Below are 24,133 nucleotides of genomic sequence, written 5' to 3'. Positions count from 1 at the left end.
TCAAACACAAAGAAAAAAATAGGTTCTCAGACTAAATCTTTTGTAGCTCTTTTACTGTAATAATTTTGAGTAGTGTAACATCAGTTGCTAGCGTTTCATGTTCAGTTTTATAACATCTTTGAAAAAAAAAAAAGAATATATAGGACAAGTCTTTTCCGAAGTTGGATTTGAGTTCAGCCTCTTACATTATTTATACAGTTCAAAGGAGAAATGTATTCAAATGAATGAGTTACAGAACAAACCTCAAAGAATTCTCCTATCCCAACAACATTTTCCTAACTTAGCTTTCTACACTCAAATTTAAAACAGAAAACCATTTAGATAAAAGCTCTTACACCAGCAAGCCTTTCTTGGTCTTGTTCACTTCTAATTAGTGCATATGCAGTCCAACTCTTGAATAATGTCTACTGTACGTGACGTGTGACTTGTTTCTCTTTCACTGGTCGCATATATATATATATATATATATATATATATGGTGGTGCAGGCGTCATGAGACCCAACAGATTGAAAGCAGCTGCATGCTTATGGTGGTATGGTGGTGAACGGGTGATGTTGTCAAGGTCTTCCGTAAAATACTTAATTAGCTGATAATGTCTTCTTCTTTTTTCTTGATAATGACTTGGATATTTTTTTCTTGATAATGACTCTACAACAATACTATTGTTTCTACATTGTTGTTATATAATATATGGTCATGATTATATTTTTCTGCAATATATATTAACTTCTCATTTATAACTTATAATTTGTGTGTATGCAAGGATTCATTTAATCTTATTCAATTTTCTGATGAGAACTAAACATGCAATATTAGATAATTGATCTATGTACGTTCAATGAATTACTTATGTTAGCAATCGAAAATTTATTTACGTATATTACTAATTTAATTATTTAGCATTTTTTTTGGTGAATATTATTTAGCATTTTCAATAAGGTTATATTGGTAGGGAATTGTCGGAGCTAGAGAGTTATTTTTTAAAGGTATCTTAGATGGACAATTGGTCCTTGTGGACCCATATACATTTAATTGGGTTCTCCATCGATCCCTTTTCTAGTTTTCTTATTTCCATGCATCATCTCTAATCTCAGTATATATTCCTTCCCAACAAGACTTGTATATTGTTTGGGATTGGAAGGTCAGTACGTACTACTTTTGTTAGGAATTGTATGTGGTGGAATGATTTTAAACTTAGGAATTAATATAATATTGTCCTTGCATGATTTTCTAGTTCAGAAAGTTATGGCTGTCCCCAGCTGGCATGACCTTGTTCGCAGTTTCACACTGAGGATTTAAAATGAAAGTTGTTATATATCAATTTTAAATTGCCACAAGTTGATCACGTACACGTTCTACTTTCCTAAAGGAAAAGTTCAAGCCTAGTTAATTTATAGAATCACTTTCTTGGACCGTTGGACGTGCATGCAAAGAATATGAGGAAAATTGATGCATGACCAAAAAAAAATAAAAAATCAGAGGAAGCTACATTGAAGTTACTTCCTTCTCCTTCCAAGCACGACACGGTGAAAAATGAAAAGTCAATCTCCTATATAAGTTTGAGGGTGATGCATGCTAGAGGGCCTTAATTAGTAAGGCAGTCTTTGGGAAAAAAAAAAAAAAAACATATAGTGGTGACAGTGACTGGTGACATGTCGACTTTGAAAAAATTCCACCTCAAATTAGCTATGATCATGAGCTCAATACCATTCATGATGGCTGATTTGGAGGTTGAATCTTTTTGTTTTCTGTGATTTATGTTTTGTATTATCATCATCTTAGATTCTTTTTTTTTGGGCCAAGCATCATCTTATATTCTTAATCATTAAAGAGCTTGGTCTTTTTTCCCATCCACATGTCCCAAGGCAGACATGCACTAGCAAGCCTTTCTTGGTATTGTTCACTTCTAATTAGTGTACATGCAGTCCAACTCTTGAATAATGTCTACTGTACGTGACGTGTGACTTGTTTCTCTTTCACTGGTCGCATATATATATATATATATATATATATGGTGGTGCAGGCGTCATGGGACCCAACAGATTGAAAGCAGCTGCATGCTTATGGTGGTATGGCGGTGAACGGGTGATGTTGTACGTCAAGGTCTTCCGTAAAATACTTAGCTGATAATGTCTTCTTCTTTTTTCTTGTACATATATAGCTGAATTGGAAATTCGAGTGCACCTTCTTCCCTCCTTCCGCGTCTGCCTTTGAAACGCCCATATATAAACGTTGCTAGCTACGTATCTTTTTCCCCCCAACTAACATACTCGTTACACGGTGTCCACCTATGACCCATGGAGCTTTTATTTCTCCTCTTTGGGAGGCCAACGCTGACATAGTCAAAGTTCAAATACTTAATGGATACTATTCAGTCTATTATCATGTGTAGAGAAACAAAAAAGGTGCTGTATCATGTACTTAATGGATACCATTATGATGTGAAGAGAAACAAAAAAGTAAAAAAAAATTAAGGGTTGATTGGGGTTTGGGATTTAGGGCTTTTGGGCAATTAAAAAAATAAAAAATAGTTTGGAGTTTCGTTTAATTATTTTTAAACCCTAAACTCTAATATATATATTTTTATATAAAAAATAATAAAAAATACCCTAAGAGGCCTAAACTCTAATATCTTATATCATATCATAAAAAATATAGAGTATAGATTATATAGTATAAAGAATATATTAATTTTATTTATTTATTATACGAAGTTTATTTAATAGTATTTACCTCAAGCACGCATTATATTTATCTTATATAACATAAAACATATTATATAATTAGGTTTCTTCAATGTTTTTTATCAATGTACTAGATAATATATTAAATAAACATATGGTAAAGTTTCATTCAAAATTTCCGTATTTTGATAGTAATTTCCGTCGTTTCTGTCTAATTTTTGTCGAAATTTAAAATTTCTCGAAATTTCCATCGAAATTTCTGCAAAATCCGAAATTTTACTCTTTGGTGACACCCGACATTTTGCTTTAATTCGATAATTCGTTTTTTCTGTCTTCTTCAATTTCCACTACAGTCAGACAATCCACATATACCCTATTAGCGTCCAACCGAGTCGTTTTGTGTCGATTCAAACCGTTCATTTTTTACATCTCCATTAATAGATTATTCTTGTAAAAAATTAGCCAAATCGAAAATTATTTGTCTATCTAACTTTGATCAAATAAATAGACGAACCAAATATTTTCGATGAAACCGTCTATTTGTTTTATCAAAGTTAGATAGGCAACTGATTTTCGATTTGACTAATTTTTTGTAAAGATAATCTATCAATGAAGATGATCCTTGCAAATGGTTCAGATCGACACAAAACGATTCGTGTGGGCCCCAAAAAGGTCATATCTCAATATAAATAAGTTGAGGTATACCTCAATAGAAGAAACCTGTACAGACTCTTTCTATTGAGGTATACCTCAACTTATTTATATTGAAGTATACCCTATTATGGCCCACACGAGTCGTTTTGTGTCGATCCAAATTGTTCATTTTTTACATCTCCATTGATAGATATCCTTACAAAAAATTAGTTAAATCGAAAATCATTTGCATATCTAACTTTGATAAAACAAATGAGGATTTCATCAAAAAAAAAAAAAAAATACTTTTTCTCTTTTTCTCTTTCGACCATATATATATATACTTTTTCTCTTTGCACCACGGCGGGGAGGCAAGTAAAAATAAAAAACTCACATTGGGTGGTGGGCGTCATATATGGTCTGGCGTAAACTACTTAGTGTTACAAAACAAGTAAATATATAGCTGAGTTTGAAATTCGATCGAGTGCATCTTCTTCCCTCCTTCCTGCCTCTGAAACGTCCATATATAAATACTGCTATAGCTACGTATCGTTACACCCAATATTTTGCTTTACTCAAGAACAAGCTGTTCGTAGCCATAATTGGTATTACCATTGTTCTTCAACTGCTGGTGGTGGAATTTCTGAAGAGGCTTGCCAGTACTGAGAGGCTGGATTGGGGGCAATGGGGTGCTTGCATTGGCTTTGCAGCTTTGTCATGGCCGATTGGTTGGCTTGTCAAGTACATTCCAGTTTCTGTATACCAGGTTCCAAGCAGCCCAACTGCTTCTGCATTGTCAAACACAGAAAAAAAAGGTTTTCAGACTAAATCTTTTGTAGGTCTTTTACTGCAGTTTGTGTAAATAATTTTGAGTAGTGTTATATCAGTTGCTAGCGTTTCGTGTTCAGTGTCATAACATCTTTGAAAAAAAAGAATATATAGGACAAGTCTTTTCCGAAGTTGGATTCGAGTTCAGCCTCTTACAATATTTATACAGTTCAAAGGAGAAATGTATTCAAATGAATGAGTTACAGAACAAACCTCAAAGAATTCTCCTATCCCAACTACATTTTCCTAACTTAGCTGTCTACACTCAAATTTAAAACAGAAACCCATTTAGACAAAAGCTCTTACACCTAAACCTATCCCCGCCACTGTAACAAAAGAATCTGCTACTATCGCGCGCAACAAAATTATACAGCCACCTTGTGACTTTGGCAATATGCAATATAATAGAATTGTACTTGAAACATATATCTCTTCAGTTACATGTGCATCAAACTGAGCCACATACGCGGCAGTGACCCAAAGCCTAAGGTACTAAACTGCTTAATCGGTCTTCAATTAATTTGATGTGAAGTATGAACAAATGAGCAATATTTAAAGGTGTGTGAAGAAATTAAGTTTTATACACTAACATCTTCCTCCAAATTAGATTGGTCATCAATTATATATAAAGGCCTTGCTAGGTCCTTTCCTCTAATGGATTGTAACAATGCTTACTTATTAGATAGAACGTACATAGTGCTCATTTTTTGGGAGTGTTCATTCGTTTGATAGCAATTAAATATTGCACATCTATTATTTGGGTGAGACTAGAGTACTAGACCCTTAATATATTATAGCCTTTTACTTTTTTGAGATCATAGCTCTTTTCATTTTGTATAGGTGTACCCTATTTAAACTAAAAAATTTATTGAATTAAATCTCTTTTTTTTGTAAGTTTTAAATTTTCATTTTAGCCGTAAAAAAAAAAATCAAAACATAAAGTAAAATATTTGAAGTAAATATGCCAATAAAATATGAAAAGAAAGGGGTTAGAAATGAGAAAGTGAGACCGTGAGAGAAAGAGAAGAAGATGAGAGAGAGTTAGAAATGAGAATATTAACAGTAAAATGAAAATGAGAGGTCTAGGGTTAGACAACATATACATGAAAAAATATAGGCTCAATACCAAATTAGCCTTCAAGCATATCCACAAACAATAAAATTTTTCAAGCCAAAAACTAATATTTAAATTGAAAACTAGGCTTATATATATTCGATGCACCGTTAAAGTTGGAGGTTAAATAGCTAGCGTGGCCAATCATGATGCAGTATGTTTAATGACGTGACATTAGTTCCGCGCTTCATCCCGCCCAATCCCCAATATGTGTTCGCCTAACTTCTAATACCGGTCTGCCACTCACTCCCCTTTTTCGCGAGAAATTACTGTCTGTGACCGTAACACCACATGACATAACAAATGTTGATACTATAAATAAAATGCCACGTGTCACCACCTTAACCTTGCCATGCAAGAGAAAGCTACACCAAGGTCATATCCAATCAAAAGAAATTACAACTTCTCGGCCGAGATGATACAATCTCAGCTACAACACAGAGTTCAGCCGTAACCAATTACACAACAACTTAACAGGAATAATCGAGCGAACAAAAGAATCTTATGACATCATAAAGGGGACTTGACCTGAAAAGTTGTTTGCATGTTGAGGTGTCAAATGGGTCGTTCCAACCTGGCCCGACCTGTTGAAGTTTAGCTCATCGTGCTTTCGTGCTGTGCTTGAGTCGGCTCATATAGTTAAAAACTAGGACCGACACGACCCGCGGACCATTTGTGCTCGTGCTGTGCCTTAAACAGGCCTTGCTAGGTCCTTTCCTCTAATGGATTGTAACAATGATTACTTATTTGATAGAACGTGCATAGTGCTCATTTTTTGGGAGTGTTCATTCGTTTGATAGCAATTATATATTGCACATCTATTATTTGGGTGAGACTAGAGTATTAGACCCTTATAATTATAGCCTTTTACTTTTTTGAGATCATAGCCCTTTTCATTTTGTATAAGGGTACTCTATTTAAACTCAAAAATTTATTGAATCAAATCTCTTTGTTTTTTTTGTAAGTTTTAAATCTTCATATAGCCGTGAAAAAAAATCAAAACATAAAGTAAAATATTTGAAGTAAATAAGCCAAAAAAATACGAAAAGATAAGGGGTTAGAAATGAGAAAGTGAGACCGTGAGAAAAAGAGAAGAAGATGAGAGAGAGTTATAAATGAGAATATTAACAGTAAAATGAAAATGAGAGGTCTAGGGTTAGACAACATATACATGAAAAAATATAGACTCAATACCAAATTAGCCTTCAAGCGAGAGTTAGAAATTAGAATATTAACAGTAAAATGAAAATGAGAGGTCTAGGGTTAGACAACATATACATGAAAAAATATAGGCTCAATACCAAATTAGCCTTCAAGCAGATCCACGAACAATAAAATTTTTCAAGTGTGTCCATAAACTAATATTTAAATTGAAAACTAGGCTTATGTTTGATGCACCGTTAGAGTTGGAGGTTAAATGCTAGCGTGGCCAATCATGATGCAGTTTGTTTAATGACGTGACATTAGTTCCGCGCTTCATCCCGCCCAATCCCCAATATGTGTCCGCCTAACTCCTAACACCGGTCTGCCACTCACTCCCCTTTTTCGCGAGAAATTACTGTCTATGACCGTAACACCACGTGACATAACAACTGTTGATACTAGAAATAAATGCCACGTGCCACCACCCTAACCTTGCCATGCAAGAGAAAGCTACACCAAGGTCATATCCAATCAAAGGAAATTACAACTTCTTGATCGAGATGATACAATCTCAGCTACAACACAGAGTTCGGCTGTAACCAATTACACAACAACTTAGCAGGAGTAATCGAGCGAACAAAAGAATATTATGACATCATAAAGGGGTCTTGACCTGAAAAGTTGTTTGCATTAGGGGTGGGCGCGGTGCGGTTCGGTCCTTTTCTCCCCTGAAACCGGGCACCGCGCCGAACATTCATATGCGGTGCGGTTCGGTGTTTAAAACCGAGAAAAGAGTAAAAAAACCAAACCAAACCAGACCATTCAAGGTGCGGTTCTCCACTGCGGTTTTGTAATATTTACATATGTTTTAAATTTTTTTAATGTTTTATAATTTATATAAAACATATGTTTTGGGATTTGAGCAATTGGGTTTGGTTGGGCAAACTAGTTTATGTAACTAGACTATATAGAGTATATATATAGAATATATAAAATTTTAAAGCTTAGGGTTTAAGGTTTAGAGAATGAGAGATGAGTTGTAATCGATCAAACCCTATACCATAGATATTAAATCCTTATACCATAAACCCTAATATCCTATAGACCTATACCATATTCTAAATCTTATACCATAAATTTTAAATCCTATACCTTATATGGCGTATACCCTACACACTTATATAGTATATAACTATATATTATACCCTAGAACTATAAAAAATTAAAAAATTTAGTATATACAGTATAAACTATAAATAATATACTAATTTTATTATATAGGGTAATGGGTATAACTAAAATTATAAAAAGTGTATAAAAATGTGTACAAAAAGTGTATAAAAAGTATACAAAAATGGTATAAATATGTATAAAAAATATATAAAATGGTATATATATATATGTATAAAAATATAAAAAAATATATTTTTTGCAATTATGCGGTGCGGTTCGGTGTGGTGCGGTTAAATGAGATGTGGAACCGGAACCGAAACCGGAGAGAACCGGTGCGGTTCGGTTTTTTTGACGGTGTTGACTTTTTTTAGTCAATGCAGTTTTTTACGGTTTTTTGACGGTTTGGTTCGGCCGATTTTGGCGGTGCACGGTTAAAATGCCCACGCCTAGTTTGCATGTTGAAGTGTCAAACGGGCCGTCCCAGCCTGGCCCGACCTATTGAAGTTTAGCTCATCGTGCTTTCGTGCCGTGCTTGGGCCGGCCCATATAATTAAAAACTAGGACCGACATGGCCCGCAGACTATTCGTGCTCGTGTCGTGCCTTAAACGGGCCGGCCTATAGGTCTTTTTTTTTATTTTTATTTTTTAGGGTTAGAAAACTAATCTTATGATATTTTTTTCTTGTTTATAAATTATAATTAAATATTAACATTGTTTTGTATGAAAATTGAATATTCTTGTTGAAAAATTCTTTAAAAATGGAGAAAACAATATTAAAGGAGTCGTGCCTAATTAATATGAATTCATAATAAAACAAACATGGCTTATATTCGTTTCATGATCATATAACCCTTGCGTATAGTAATTCTCTTCGGTGGACGTCTGCAATTTTTTTTTTTTGAACACCAGGCGCCGAGCGCTTGGTAGCCATTGCAAAGTGCTCGACAATGTATTTTTACTTCTTCCTCGAACACTTGGCATGAGTTTGTTAATTTTATATTAGGTTTTAACTCTGATATTTTATTTGGCAAGAAATTAAGCAAAGACCAATATTGAAATAACAAATGGAGTTCAAACTATAACAAAATTAAGCCAAAAAATGGAATTAATGAGAGACACCTTTTTTTTTCTTCCCATATATATATATATATATATATGTATGAAGCTTAAATTATGTATTATATGAAAATTGTGGCACCCAACACTCCGGATGCATGGAAAGAATGTGTAAAAGAATCAAGGCTATCCTTCTCGGCGGTGACCAACCTCATCATCAATGGTACAGGAGAGATCAATGGGCATGGTTCACTTTGGTGGAGCAATATATGCTAGCCAACTTAACCATCTTATACAGTTATACATGACATTCTAATTATAATTTGAGTGCTTAATTCTACATTTTTTTATTTGAGTGGCTCGTGAAGTACTCTTACATGGAAAATATTGTCACTCATTTCTAGATGAACAAGGTACACTGCCAGCAATGACCAAAGGTTAGCTATAATTATGCATGCACTTTTACACCCACATATATATTTAATATACTTATTTGCAAGGTATTAAAGTTCGAAATTTCATTTTTTTAGGGTTCTGAAATCGAAACACATATTTAACAATTTTTTGTGATGATTTCGGCGAAATATACAGAAATTTATCGAAATTTTCCTATTTTCTAATTTCTCCAACTTCAAAAATTCATCAAAAATAGTTCGAGACTTCAAATAATTCACCGAAAAATTCAACGGACTCGTATTGATGAGTACTAATTTCCTATGACTTCAAAATAGTCAAATTGATTTCAAAAAAATTATGAAAAATCCTACTCTCACAATTTAATTCTGAAAAAAAAAAAAATAATCGTCAAATTCTTGAATTTTTCATTTTCTAAAATTCATTTCAACACAACTAAACTCTAGAACCATAACCAAAGGTCTAAGTTAGTTAAAATAAACTTAAGTAAATTTTTAATTCCTTTAAACAAACCTTAAAGCAAGTTTGAAAAATTTAAGTAACAAAATTATCATAAGCCAAAATTTGGGTTGTTAATTACACTCAGTGAAGACAAAGCTTGGCTGGGTGAGAGGCACGGGAAAAAAGGAAGGAAAGATAAAAATTTAAAAAAAAAAAAAGAGAAAAAAGGAGGGGGGATTTGGGGCCTTTGGGCAATTGGAAAGAAAAAAAAAAGGTTTGAGATTTCGTTTAGTTAATTTAAACCTTAAACTCTAATACATTTATATATAAAAAAATAATTAAAAATATCCTAAAGGGCCTAAAACCTAGTATCCTAAAGAATATAATGTATATAAGATTTAATGTATAGATTATAGAGTATAAAGAGTATTAGGGTATATAGAGTATATAGAGTATTAGGGTTTAGATTTTAGTTTATAATTAAATTATACAGTATAAAGAATATACTAATTTTATTTATTCATTATACTAATTTTATTTAACAGTATTTGATCCAGCGCGCATTATATTCACTTTATATCACATAAAACCTATTATATAATTTGGTTTCTTTAATGTTTTTTTATCAATTTAATAGATGATATGTTAAATAAACATATGGTAAAGTTTCATTAAAAATTTTCGTATTTTGATAGCAATTTCTGTCGTTTCCGTCTAATTTTTGTCGAAATTTAAAAATCTTCAAAATTTCCTCGAAATCCGAAATTTAATTCCTTGCTTATTTGAGAAATTCTTAATGTAAAATTGAAAACTTCCTATATATATTGTAGAGATTTTTACAAGAAATCTAATAATAAATTCTTTAAATGTTTGCAGGCTCTACATTTCTTCAAATGTGATTATCTTAAGTTAAGTGGGCTTACACATGTTGACAGTCCAATGGGACATATTAGTATAAGCAGACGCAGCAATGTTAGTGTCTCCCACCTTCATTTTAGTGCACCTGAAGATAGTCCCAACACATATGGAATTGATATTTCTATGTCAAGCTATGTCAATATCCATGACTCCATAATGGGAACTGTTAATATATCCATATATCTATCTGGGTCAATATCTATTGCTGTACATTCCATGTATAAAGTTATCTATATATCTGGGTCAATATCCATATATCCGAGCCTATTAGTCTATGGTTGCTGTTATGACAGCTGTTTAAAGTTATAAGCCCACATAAAGGGCTCTCTGTATTATTGAGCTAGTAATGGAAAATCACTTTTACCAGTTCTATTTTTGTTTTCTCTTTGATTCTCTCTGCTTTTCTGTCTAACCAAACACAGATTTGTTTTGAACATTGACTGACTTGGGCTGTAGCCTGTAGGGGCGAGTCAAGTGACATACCGTGGCTTTCAAGAAACTTGTGCTAATAAGAAAGCCATTACATTTGATTGCTCTCAGAGTTCCAGGTGTGTGAACATAACCAAATCAATATCAATTCGGCTGGAAAGGAGATTTCACTATTTCAGCCTCTTGCAACAACGTGAATGGAACTTCAAATGCAACCATTCCCAATGTCCCGTGCCTACAGAAATGAATATTTTCAGTCAATACGGCCTATATATGAATACAAGGCTTCGTATAATGCTGTAAACATAAAGCATGATAGTGATGCATATTGCATATAATGACGACTTCTTCGATCCCTCCTTCCAGAATCCACGTGCTTCCTTTGAACATGTTATTATGCTTCCATTAATCCACATGTTATAATGCTTTCATTAATCCACATGTTATAATGCTTTATGCTTAATTACCATTTCTTCATTACATGGAATTCAGGGCTTCGCAGGTCTCTGAAATCGGTCAGTTGCAATCGCTTTCTTTGCGCCCACAAGTTCCTTGAAAGCTACTATATGTCACCACGTATATCAACTGTAAAACACCCTACACCCCTTTCCACTCCCAATTGTCCTTGCCTACAATTGTCCTTGCCTACAGAACAGTAAAATGAACTTTTTCAACCATTTTAATATTTTAGTCTTCATTAAAAGAGTTCGATCGGTATTCACGAGTTGGAATTCCCATCATAAACAAAAAGATTCCACCCCAAATCAGCATCAAGATATGCAGTTGTCTGCTGACCTCTACCTCCTTTTCTCTTTTTGGGTTGCCGTTGACCTGTATGACCTCCTTTATTTTGCACCCTTAAGCCTTTATTCTAGTTGTGCACTGTTACTTTCATTTGGTACGTACCTTCTTCCCTCCTTCCATATGAATGCTTTGAAGGGTCCCATATATCTCTATAAATATGGTTCACCTTACAGTAGCAGTCCCTGCACATGAACTCCTTAGCTACCTACGTATCTCTCCCTCAACTATATATCATATATACTCGTTACACCCAGCCTACACCCACCTTAATTTCTTTTTTCTGTCTTCATCATTTCCCACTGTCATACATGTCTCTGAGGCCTGAAAAACCTGGAGAACGTGCCGCCATGTCAGAAGATCAAAAAGATATCCCAGCTTTGCAGAAACCCCAGAAGCAGAGGTGGAGGTTAGCTTTCACAGGCATATACTCCACCAGGGTTCTTGTTTCACTTTGCAAGAAACATGTAGTTGATGATAACAATGTCCCGTTACTGCGCTCCCTCTCTTACACAGCCATAGACTTGCAGGTGCAACCCAACAATGCCAATATGTCAGAAGATCAAGAAGATATCCCAGCTTTGCCGAAACCCCAGAAGCAGAGGTGGAGGTTAGCTTTTACAGCCATATACTCCACCAGGGTTCTTGTTTCACTTTGCAAGAAACAGGTAGTTGGTGAAAACAATGCCCTGTTCCTGCGCTCCCTCTCTTACACAGTCATAGACGTGCAGGTCCAACCCAACAATGCCCAGTTGCACGAACACCTTCCTTTCCTCAACAATAATATTGATCAGGAAATGCTTACCAATATGGTAAAGGAAAAGAACTTTGAGCTTTTGAGTCAATATGGAGGGTCCAAAGAATTGGTGGCAATTCTTAGGAGTGATGCAAAAAGTGGCATTAGTGATAGTGATGTGGCTGATCTAATGCATAGAAAGAATGTTTTTGGTGCCAACATATATCAGAAGCCGCCTGCACCAAAAGGCTTTCTGAGTTTTGTGTTTGAAGCAATATTCAAGGACACCACAATAATACTTGTGGTATGCGGAATGCTCTCTCTAGGGTTTGGTGTTAAACAGCATGGCCTGAAGAACGGGTGGTATGGTGGTGGCGGTATCATTTTTGCTGTCCTTTTGGTTGTTGTTGTGAATGCTGTCTCCAACTTTAGGCAGTCAAGACAATTTGATCAAAGGCTCTCGAAAAAGATTAGTGGTGATGAGCATACAAATCTTGTGGAAACTATGAGAGATGGACTGCGCCGTTCTGCATCAATCTCTGACATTTTGGTCGGTGATATCGTGCGTTTGAAGATTGGCGATAAGGTTCCGGCAGATGGGTTGTTCCGGAAGGCTTTTCCTTGAAGGTCATGAATGGGGATAGTTGTTGTGACAACATACTCAATCAGATCAATGACAGAGACAATCCCTTTCTCTTCTCTGGCACAAAGGTGACAGACGGGTTTGGTTTGATGCTTGTGACTTCTGTGGGCATGAACACATCAAGGGGCGAGATGATCATGGGCGAAATAGCCCGTGATTTGGATAGGCAGACACCTTTGCAAACACGCCTCAACAAGCTGACCTCCTCTATTGGGAAGGTTGGTTTAGCAGTGGATCTACTTGTTCTTCTGGCTTCTCTGATTCATTATTTCACAGGAAACACCAAAGATAATAGAGGAAACAGGAAATCCAGTGGCAGCCAGACCAAGTTTGATGATGTGATGAATACTGGTGTGGATATTGTAGCTGCAGTAATCACGACTGCTCTGGAGGCAATTCCTGAAGGTCTTCCTCTGGCTGTTACTTTGACTCTGGCTTATTCAATGAAGAAAATGATGAATCACAATGCTTTGGTTCGAAAACTCTCTGCTTGTGAGGTAATGGGGTCAGCCACAACAATCTGCACAGACAAAACAGGCACTCTTACTTTGAACCAGATGAAGGTTACAGAGTTCTGGCTTGGTACAGATGCAATGACAGAAGAGAATCTACAGGCTGTTGGTTTAAACACTGCTGGAAGTATTTGTAAACCACCAAATTCTTCATCCCTCCCTGAGAAATCTGGTAGCCCAACTGAGAAAGCAATACTTTCTTGGGGCATGTTTGATTTAGGTGTGAATATTGATAAAGTGAAACAAGGGTGTGAGATCATCCATGAAGAGACCTTCAATTCACACAAAAAGAGAAGCGGTGTTTTGATGAGGAGGAACAACGAAAAGGCTACTCAAACCCACTGGAAGGGAGCTGCAGAAATGATACTTTCCATGTGCTCAAATTATTATGATAAAACTGGGACGGTGAAAGCCATAAATGATGGAGAAAGAATGCATTTTGAGTCAATTGTTCAGAACATGGCAGCCAAAGGTCTGAGGTGCATTGCCTTTGCTCACAGAATTGTGCTTCAAGAAGAGAATGGTCGGGTCAATCCTGAGAAGCTTGAAGAAAGTGGACTGACATTGTTATGTCTTGTGGGTTTAGAGGAGTCATGCAGGCCAGGAGTCAGAGAAACAGTAGATACATTGAGAGCTGCTAAAGTGAACATTAAAATGATGACTGGTGACCACGTGCACACAGCAAGAGCTATGGCTGTTGAATGTGGGATTCTCAAACCATATGATGAGGATTTGGATGATGATCAGGCTGTAGTAGAAGGTGCACAGTTCAGAAATTACTCACATGAAGAGATGATGGAAAAGATTGATAAGATTCGTGTAATGGCAAGATCGTCACCATCTGATAAGCTTCTAATGGTACAGTGCCTGAAGCAGAAAGGTCACGTGGTTGCGGTCATAGGAGATGGCACAAATGACGCACCGGCCCTAAAGGAAGCAGATATCGGGCTTTCAATGGGGGTCCAAGGCACTGAAGTTACAAAGGAGAGCTCAGATATTGTCATCTTAGATGGAGCAGGTGTGTGTATAGCAATATTCAAAAGTTCTTTCAGTTCAAACTCACAGTCCTCCTGGCTGCGCTTGTTATCAACTTTGTTGGTGCTGTTTCTTCTGGTAAAGTTCCATTGACTGCGGTCCAGTTGCTATGGGTGAACCTCATAATGGATACATTGGGGGCTTTGGCTTTGGCCACTGGACAACCGACTAATGATCTCATGGAAAAGCAACCTGTGGGTCGAACAGAGCCACTCATAACCAGAGACATGTGGAGAAACCTCATTGCTCAGGCCTTGTATCAGGTCACCATCTTGCTGACTCTACAATTCAAGGGAAGATCCATCTTTGGTGTGGATGAAAAGGTTAAGAACACCCACTACAAAAAATATAAGTAAAGCACACCCTTATTGGTGGCATAGAATGGGGTGACAATTAGGCAATAGGGACTGAAGTGTCTCGATTTTAACAAAAATGGGTGTCAATTGGGTAATAGAGACTGAAGTTCCCAATTGACACCCCATTTTGTGCCACTAACGAGGGGTGTGCTTTGCTCACATTTCTTGTAGTGACCCTTATCTTCAACACTTTTGTTCTTTGCCAAGTCTTTAATGAGTTCAATGCAAGAAAATGGAGAAGAACACATTTAAGGGGTTACTTAAGAACAAGCTGTTCTTAGCCATAATTGGTATTACCATTGTTCTTCAAATGCTGGTGGTGGAATTTCTGATGAGTCTTGCCAGTACTGAGAGGCTGGATTGGGGGCAATGGAGTGCTTGCATTGGCATTGCAGCTTTGTCATGGCCGATTGGTTGGCTGGTCAAGTACATTCCAGTTTCTGGATACCAGGTTGCAAGCAGCCCAACTGCTTCTGCCTTGTCAAACACATGGAAAAAATAGGTTCTCAGACTAAATCTTTTGTAGCTCTTTTACTGCAGTTTGTGTAAATAATTTTGAGTAGTGTAATATCAGTTGCTAGCGTTTCATGTTCAGTGTCATAACATCTTTGAAAAAAAAAGAATATATAGGGCAAGTCTTTTCCGAAGTTGGATTCGATTTCAGCCTCTTACAATATTTATACAGTTCAAAGGAGAAATGTATTCAAATGAATGGGTTACAGAACAAACCTCAAAGAATTCTCCTATCCCAACAACATTTTCCAAACTTAGCTGGCTACACTCAAATTTAAAACAGAACCCATTTAGACAAAAGCTCTTACACCTAAACCTATCCCCGCCACTGTAATAAAAGAATCTGCGCGCTACTATCCCAACAAAATTATACAGCCACCTTGTGACTTTGGCAATATGGAATATAATGGAATTGTACTTGAAACATATATCTCTTCAGTTACATGTGCATCAAACTGAACCACATACGCCGCAGTGACCCAAATGAGCAAATGAGCAAATGAACTGCTTAATCGGTCTTCAATTAATTTGATGTGTAGTATGAGCAAATGAGCAATATTTGGATTATGGTCGATCGCTTTCAAGTAAAAGGTGTGTGAAGAAATTAGGTTTTATACACCGACATCTTCCTCCAAATTAGATTGGTCATCAATTATATATAGGCCTTGCTAGGTCCTTTCCTCTAATGGATTGTAACAATGTTTACTTATTCGATAGAACATACATAGTACTCATTTTTTGGGATTGTTCATTCGTTTGATAGCAATTAAATATTGCACATCTATTATTTGGGTGAGACTAGAGTACTAGACCCTTATAATTATAGCCTTTTATTTTTTTGAGATCATAGCCCTCTTCATTTTGTATAGGGGTACTCTGTTTAAACTCAAAACTTTACTGAATCAAATCTCTTTTTTTGTAAGTTTTAAATTTTCATTTTAGCCATAAAAAAAAAAAAATCAAAACATAAAAATAAAATATTTAAAGTAAATAAGCCAATAAAATATGAAAAGATAAGGGGTTAGAAATGAGAACGTGAGACAGTGAGAGAAAGAGAAGAAGATGAGAGAGAGTTAGAAATGAGAATATTAACAGTAAAATCAAAATGAGAGGTCTAGGGTTAGACAACATATACATGAAAAAATATAGGCTCAATACCAAATTAGCCTTCAAGCGGATCCACGAACAATAAAATTTTTCAAGTGTATCCATAAACTAATATTTAAATTGAAAACTAGGCTTATGTTCGATGCACCGTTAGAGTTGGAGGTTAAATGCTAGCGTGGCCAATCATGATGCAGTATGTTTAATGACGTGACATTAGTTCCGCGCTTCATCCCGCCCAATCCCAATATGTGTCCGCCTTCCTCCTAACACGGGTCTGCCACTTACTCCCCTTTTTCGCAAGAAATTCTTGTGTGTGACCGTAACACCACGTGGCATAACAACTGTTGATACTAGAAATAAAATGCCACATGCCACCACCCTAACCTTGTCATGCAAGAGAAAGCTGCACCAAGGTCATATCCAATCAAAGGAAATTACAACTTCTCGGCCGAGATGATATAATCTCAGCTACAACACAAAGTTCGGCCGTAACCAATTACACAACAACTTAGCAGGAGTAATCGAGCGAACAAAAGAATCTTATGACATCATAAAGGGGACTTGACTTGAAAAGTTATTTGCATGTTGATGTGTCAAACGGGCCGTCCCAGCCTGGCCCAACCTGTTGAAGTTTAGCTCATCGTGCTTTCGTGTCGTGTTTGGGCCGGTCCATATAGTTAAAAACTAGGACCAACACGGCCCGCGGACCATTCGTGCTCGTGCCGTGCCTTAAACGACCCTGCCTATAGGTCTTTTTTTTTCTTTTTATTTTTTAGGGTTGGAAAACTAATCTTATGATATTTTTTTCTTGTTTATAAATTATAATTAAATATTCATATTGTTTTGTATGAAAATTGAATATTCTTGTTGAAAAGTTCTTTAAAAATGGAGAAAACAATATTAAAGGAGTCGTGCCTAATTAATGTGAATTCATAATAAAACAAACATGGCTTATATTCGTTTCATGATCATATAACCCTTGCGTATAGTAATTCTCTCAGGCGGACGTCTGTAATTTTTTTTACGGACACCAAGCGCCGAGCGCTCGGTAGCCATTGCAAAGTGCTTGACAGTGCATTTTTACTTCTTCCTCGAACACTTGACACAAGTCTGTCAATTTTATGTTATATTTAACTTTGATATTTTATTTGGCAAGAAATTAAACAAAGACCAATATTGAAATAACAAATGGAGTTCAAACTATAACAAAATTAAGCCAAAAAATGGAATTAATGAGAGACACCTTTTTTTTTCTTCCCATATATATACACATATATGAAGCTTAAGTTATATATTATGTGAAAATTGTGGCACCCAACACTCCGGATGCATGGAAAGAATGTGTAAAAGAATCATGGCTATCCTTCTCGGCTGTGACCAACCTCCTTATCAATGGTACAGGCGAGATCAATGGGCATGGTTCACTTTGGTGGAGCAATGCTAGCCAACTTAACCATCTTATACAGTTATACATGACATTCTAATTATAATTTGAGTGCTTAATTCTACATTTTTTATTTGAGTGGCTCGTGAAGTACTCTTACATGGAAAATATTGTCACTCATTTCTAGGTGAACAAGGTACACTGCCAGCAACGACCAAAGGTTAGCTATAATTATGCATGCACTTTTACACCCACATATATATATTTAATATACTTATTTGAGAAATTCTTAATGAAAAATTGAAAACTTCCTACATATATTGTAGAGATATTTACAAGAAATCTAATAATAAATTCTTTAAATGTTTGCAGGCTCTACATTTCTTCAAATGTGATTATCTTAAGTTAAGTGGACTTACACATGTTGACAGTCCAATGGGACATATTAGTATAAGCAGATGCAGCAATGTTAGTGTCTCCCACCTTCATTTTAGTGCACCTGAAGATAGTCCCAACACATGGAATATTTTGATATTTCTATGTCAAGCTATGTCAATATCCATGACTCCATAATGGGCACTGTTAATATATCCTATATCTATCTGGGTCAATATCTATTGCTGTACATTCCATGTATAAAGTTATCTATATATCTGGGTCAATATCTATCTGGGTCAATATCCATATATCCTAGCCTATTAGTCTGTGGTTGCTGTTATGACAGCTGTTTAAAGTTATAAGCCCAAATAAAGGGCTCTCTGTATTATTGAGCTAGTAATGGAAAATCACTTTTACCAGTTCTATTTTTGTTTTCTCTTTGATTCTCTCTGCTTTTCTGTCTAACCAAACAGTGATTTGTTTTGAACATTGACTGACTTGGGCTGTAGGGGCGAGTCAAGTGACATACCGTGGCTTTCAAGAAACTTAATGAGAAAGCCATTACATTTGATTGCTCTCAGAGAGTTCCAGGTTGTGTGAACATAACCAAATCAATATCAATTCGGCTGGAAAGGAGATTTCACTATTTCAGCCTCTTGCAACAACGTGAATGGAACTTCAAATGCAACCATTCCCAATGTCCCTTGCCTACAGAAATGAATATTTTCTGTCAATACGGCCTATATATGAATACAAGGCTTCGTATAATGCTGTAAACATAAAGCATGATAGTGATGCATGTTGCATATAATGACGACTTCTTCGATCCCTCCTTCCAGAATCCACATGCTTCCTTTGAACATGTTATAATGCTTCCATTAATCCACATGTTATAATGCTTCCATTAATCCACATGTTATAATGCTTTATGCTTAACTACCATTTCTTCGTTACATGTCATTCAGGGCTTCGCAGGTCTCTGAAATCGGTCAGCTGCAATCGTTTTCTTTGCGCGCACAAGTTCCTTGAAAGCTACTATATGTCACCCTACACCCCTTTCCACTCCCAATTGTCCTTGCCTACAACTGTCCTTGCCTACAGAACCGTAAAATGAACTTTTTCAACCATTTTAATATTTTAGTCTTCATTAAAAGAGGTCGATCGGTATTCACGAGTTGGAATTCCCATCATAAACAAAAAGATTCCACCCCAAATCAGCATCAACATATGCAGTTGTCCGCTGACCTCTACCTCCTTTTCTCTTTTTGGGTTGCCGTTGACCTGTATGACCTCCTTTATTTTGCACCCTTAAGCCTTTATTCTAGTTGTGCACTGTTACTTTCATTTGGTACGTACCTTCTTCCCTCCTTCCATATGAATGCTTTGAAGGGTCCCATATATCTCTATAAATATGGTTCACCTTACAGTTGCAGTCCCTGCACATGAACTCCTTAGCTACCTACGTATCTCTCCCTCAACTATATATCATAGTCGTTACACCCAGCCTACACCCCCTTAATTTCTTTTTTCTGTCTTCATCATTTCCCACTGTCATATATGTCTCTGAGGCCTGAAAAACCTGGAGAACGTGCCACCATGTCAGAAGATCAAGAAGATATCCCAGCTTTGCAGAAACCCCAGAAGCAGAGGTGGAGGTTAGCTTTCACAGCCATATACTCCACCAGGGTTCTTGTTTCACTTTGCAAGAAACAGGTAGTTGGTGATAACAATGTCCCGTTACTGCGCTCCCTCTCTTACACAGCCATAGACTTGCAGGTGCAACCCAACAATGCCACCATGTCAGAAGATCAAGAAGATATCCCAGCTTTGCCGAAACCCCAGAAGCAGAGGTGGAGGTTAGCTTTTACAGCCATATACTCCACCAGGGCTCTTGTTTCACTTTGCAAGAAACAGGTAGTTGGTGAAAACAATGCCCCGTTACTGCGCTCCCTCTCTTACACAGTCATAGACGTGCAGGTCCAACCCAACAATGCCCAGTTGCACGAACACCTTCCTTTCCTCAACAATAATATTGATCAGCAAATGCTTACCAATATGGTAAAGGAAAAGAACATTGAGCTTTTGAGTCAATATGGAGGGTCCAAAGAATTGGTGGCAATTCTTAGGAGTGATGCAAAAAGTGGCATTAGTGATAGTGATGAGGCTGATCTACTGCATAGAAAGAATGTTTTTGGTGCCAACATATATCAGAAGCCGCCTGCACCAAAAGGCTTTCTGAGTTTTGTGTTTGAAGCAATATTCAAGGACACCACAATTATGATGCTTGTGGTATGCGGAATACTCTCTCTAGGGTTTGGTGTTAAACAAGATGGTTTCAAAGATGGGTGGTATGATGGTGGCGGTATCATTTTTGCTGTCCTTTTGGTTGTTGTTGTGTCCGCTGTCTCCAACTTTAGGCAGTCAAGACAATTTGATCAAAGGCTCTCGACAAAGATTAGTGGTGATGAGCATACAAGTCTTGTGGAAATTATGAGAGATGGACTGCGCCGTTCTGCATCAATCTCTGACATTTTGGTCGGTGATGTCGTGTGTTTGAAGATTGGCGATCAGGTTCCGGCAGATGGGTTGTTCTTGGAAGGCTTTTCCTTGAAGGTCATGAATGGGGATAGTCGTTGTGACAATATACTCAATGAGATCAATGACAGAGACAATCCTTTTCTCTTCTCTGGCACAAAGGTGACAGAAGGGTTTGGTTTGATGCTTGTGACTTCTGTGGGCATGAACACATCAAGGGGCGAGATGATCATGAGCTCAATAGGCCGTGATTTGGATAGGCAGACACCTTTGCAAACACGCCTCAACAAGCTGACCTCCTCTATTGGGAAGGTTGGTTTAGCAGTGGATCTACTTGTTCTTCTGGCTTCTCTGATTCATTATTTCACAGGAAACACCAAAGATAATAGAGGAAACAGGAAATTCAGTGGCAGCCAGACCAAGTTTGATGATGTGATGAATACTGTTGTGGATATTGTAGCTGCAGCAATCACGACTGCTGTGGAGGCAATTCCAGAAGGTCTTCCTCTGGCTGTTACTTTGACTCTGGCTTATTCAATGAAGAAAATGATGAATCACAACGCTTTGGTTCGAAAACTCTCTGCTTGTGAGGTAATGGGGTCAGCCACAACAATCTGCACAGACAAAACAGGCACTCTTACTTTGAACCAGATGAAGGTTACAGAGTTCTGGCTTGGTACAGAAGCAATGACAGAAAAGAATCTCTCAGAGATAGAACCTACCATTCTCCAATTACTCCAACAGGCTGTTGGTTTAAGCACTGCTGGAAGTATTCGTAAACCACCAAATTCATCATCCTTCCCTGAGAAATCTGGTAGCCCAACTGAGAAAGCAATACTTTCTTGGGGCATGTTTGATTTCGGTGTGAATATTGATAAAGTGAAACAAGGGTGTGAGATCATCCATGAAGAGACCTTCAATTCACACAAAAAGAGAAGCGGTGTTTTGATGAGGAGGAACAACGAAAAGGCTACTCAAACCCACTGGAAGGGTGCTGCTGAAATGATACTTTCCATGTGCTCAAATTATTATGATAAAACTGGGACAGTGAAAGCCATAAATGATGGAGAAAGAATGCATGTTGAGTCAATTGTTCAGAACATGGCAGCCAAAGGTCTGAGGTGCATTGCCTTTGCTCACAAAATTGTGCTTCAAGAAGAGAATGGTCGGGTCAATCCTGAGAAGCTTGAAGAAAGTGGACTGACATTGTTAGGTCTTGTGGGTTTAAAAGATCCATGCAAACCAGGAGTCAGAACAGCAGTAGATACATTGAGAGCTGCTAAAGTGAACATTAAGATGATGACTGGTGACCACGTGCACACAGCAAGAGCTATAGCTGTTGAATGTGGGATTCTGAAACCATATGATGAGGATTTGGAAGATGATCAGGCTGTAGTAGAAGGTGCACAATTCAGAAATTACTCACATGAAGAGATGATGGAAAAGATTGATAAGATTCGTGTAATGGCAAGATCGTCACCATCTGATAAGCTTCTAATGGTACAGTGCCTGAAGCAGAAAGGCCACGTGGTTGCGGTCATAGGAGATGGCACAAATGATGCACCGGCCCTAAAGGAAGCAGATATCGGGCTTTCAATGGGGGTCCAAGGCACTGAAGTTGCAAAGGAGAGCTCAGATATTGTCATCTTAGATGATAAATTCAGCTCTGTGGTGACAGTTCTCAGGTGGGGAAGGTGTGTGTATAGCAATATTCAAAAGTTCCTTCAGTTCCAACTCACAGTCATCCTGGCTGCGCTTGTTATCAACTTTGTTGGTGCTGTTTCTTCTGGTAAAGTTCCATTGACTGCGGTCCAGTTGCTATGGGTGAACCTCATAATGGATACATTAGGGGCTTTGGCTTTGGCCACTGAACAACCGACTAATGATCTCATGGAAAAGCAACCTGTGGGTCGAACAGAGCCACTCATAACCAGAGACATGTGGAGAAACCTCATTGCTCAGGCCTTGTATCAGGTCACCATGTTGCTGACTCTACAATTTAAGGGAAGATCCATCTTTGGTGTGGATGAACAGGTTAAGAACACCCTTATCTTCAACACTTTTGTTCTTTGCCAAGTCTTCAATGAGTTCAATGCAAGAAAAATGGAGAAGAACACATTTAAGGGGTTACTTAAGAACAAGCTGTTCTTAGCCATAATTGGTATTACCATTGTTCTTCAAATGTTGGTGGTGGAATTTCTGATGAGGCTTGCCAATACTGAGAGGCTGGATTGGGGGCAATGGAGTGCCTGCATTGGCATTGCAGCTTTGTCATGGCCGATTGGTTGGCTTGTCAAGCACATTCCAGTTTCTGGATACCAGGTTGCAAGCAGCCCAACTGCTTCTGCATAGTCAAACACATAGAAAAAAATAGGTTCTCAGACTAAATCTTTTGTAGCTCTTTTACTGTAATAATTTTGAGTAGTGTAACATCAGTTGCTAGCGTTTCATGTTCAGTGTTATAACATCTTTGAAAAAAAAAAAAGAATATATACTTATATAGGACAAGTCTTTTCCGAAGTTGGATTTGAGTTCAGCCTCTTACAATATTTATACAGTTCAAAGGAGAAATGTATTCAAATGAATGGGTTACAGAACAACCTCAAAGAATTATCCTATCCCAACAACATTTTTTTAACTTAGCTGTCTACACTCAAATTTAAAACAGAAACCCATTTAGACAAAAGCTCTTACACCTAAACCTATCCCCGCCACTGTAATAAAAGAATCTGCTACTATCCCAACAAAATACAGCCACCTTGTGACTTTGGCAATATGCAATATTATGGAATTGTACTTGAAACATATATCTCTTCAGTTACATGTGCATCAAATCTCAATATATGGATGTGTTTAGATTACTGGTAAGCTTTAGCAAAACTCAACTTGGTCATGTGAGGCTTGTTAGTCACCTTTTCAATTATTCCAGGGAAAACAATATCGACATCTATTTGTTAGACCACTATTAGACCCAAAAAAAACTTAATTAGTTGTTAAGGGAATGAGCTAATGTATATCAAGTTAGCACCCTCTCTCCATGTGCAGGATGAGGCTTCTCATCGAGAGCTAGAGAAATATATTGGTAAAGTGAACATATTACCTTGTAGCTAGGATAGATTGTGCTTGTCTTGTAGGATGTATGAGCTAAAAGAGATTGTTCCAGGATCCACTGTTTTAGGATCCTGCCTTGCAGAATTCTCTTTAATGGTTGATGATCAAACTTTAATTGACCATCATCCTCAGAAATCAACATTACCCAATCGCATCCAGCTGCTTCTTCTTTGCTCAACTCGGCAGAT

The 24,133-nt window shown here is 37.1% G+C and overlaps 2 pseudogenes; both read left to right on the top strand.

The window, feature by feature from the left end:
- Window positions 1-10,858: 10,858 nt before the first annotated feature.
- LOC147287304 (putative calcium-transporting ATPase 13, plasma membrane-type pseudogene) lies at window positions 10,859-15,419 on the top strand (annotated as a pseudogene).
- Window positions 15,420-18,628: 3,209 nt separating this feature from the next.
- Window positions 18,629-23,284, top strand: LOC147287303 (calcium-transporting ATPase 12, plasma membrane-type pseudogene; annotated as a pseudogene).
- The last annotated feature ends 849 nt before the right edge of the window (window positions 23,285-24,133 follow it).

The sequence above is a fragment of the Dryas octopetala genome, chromosome 4, assembly GCF_963921425.1.
Source record: "Dryas octopetala chromosome 4, drDryOcto1.1, whole genome shotgun sequence".
NCBI lineage: Eukaryota > Viridiplantae > Streptophyta > Magnoliopsida > Rosales > Rosaceae > Dryas > Dryas octopetala.
This window is presented reverse-complemented; position numbering and strand designations above follow the sequence as displayed.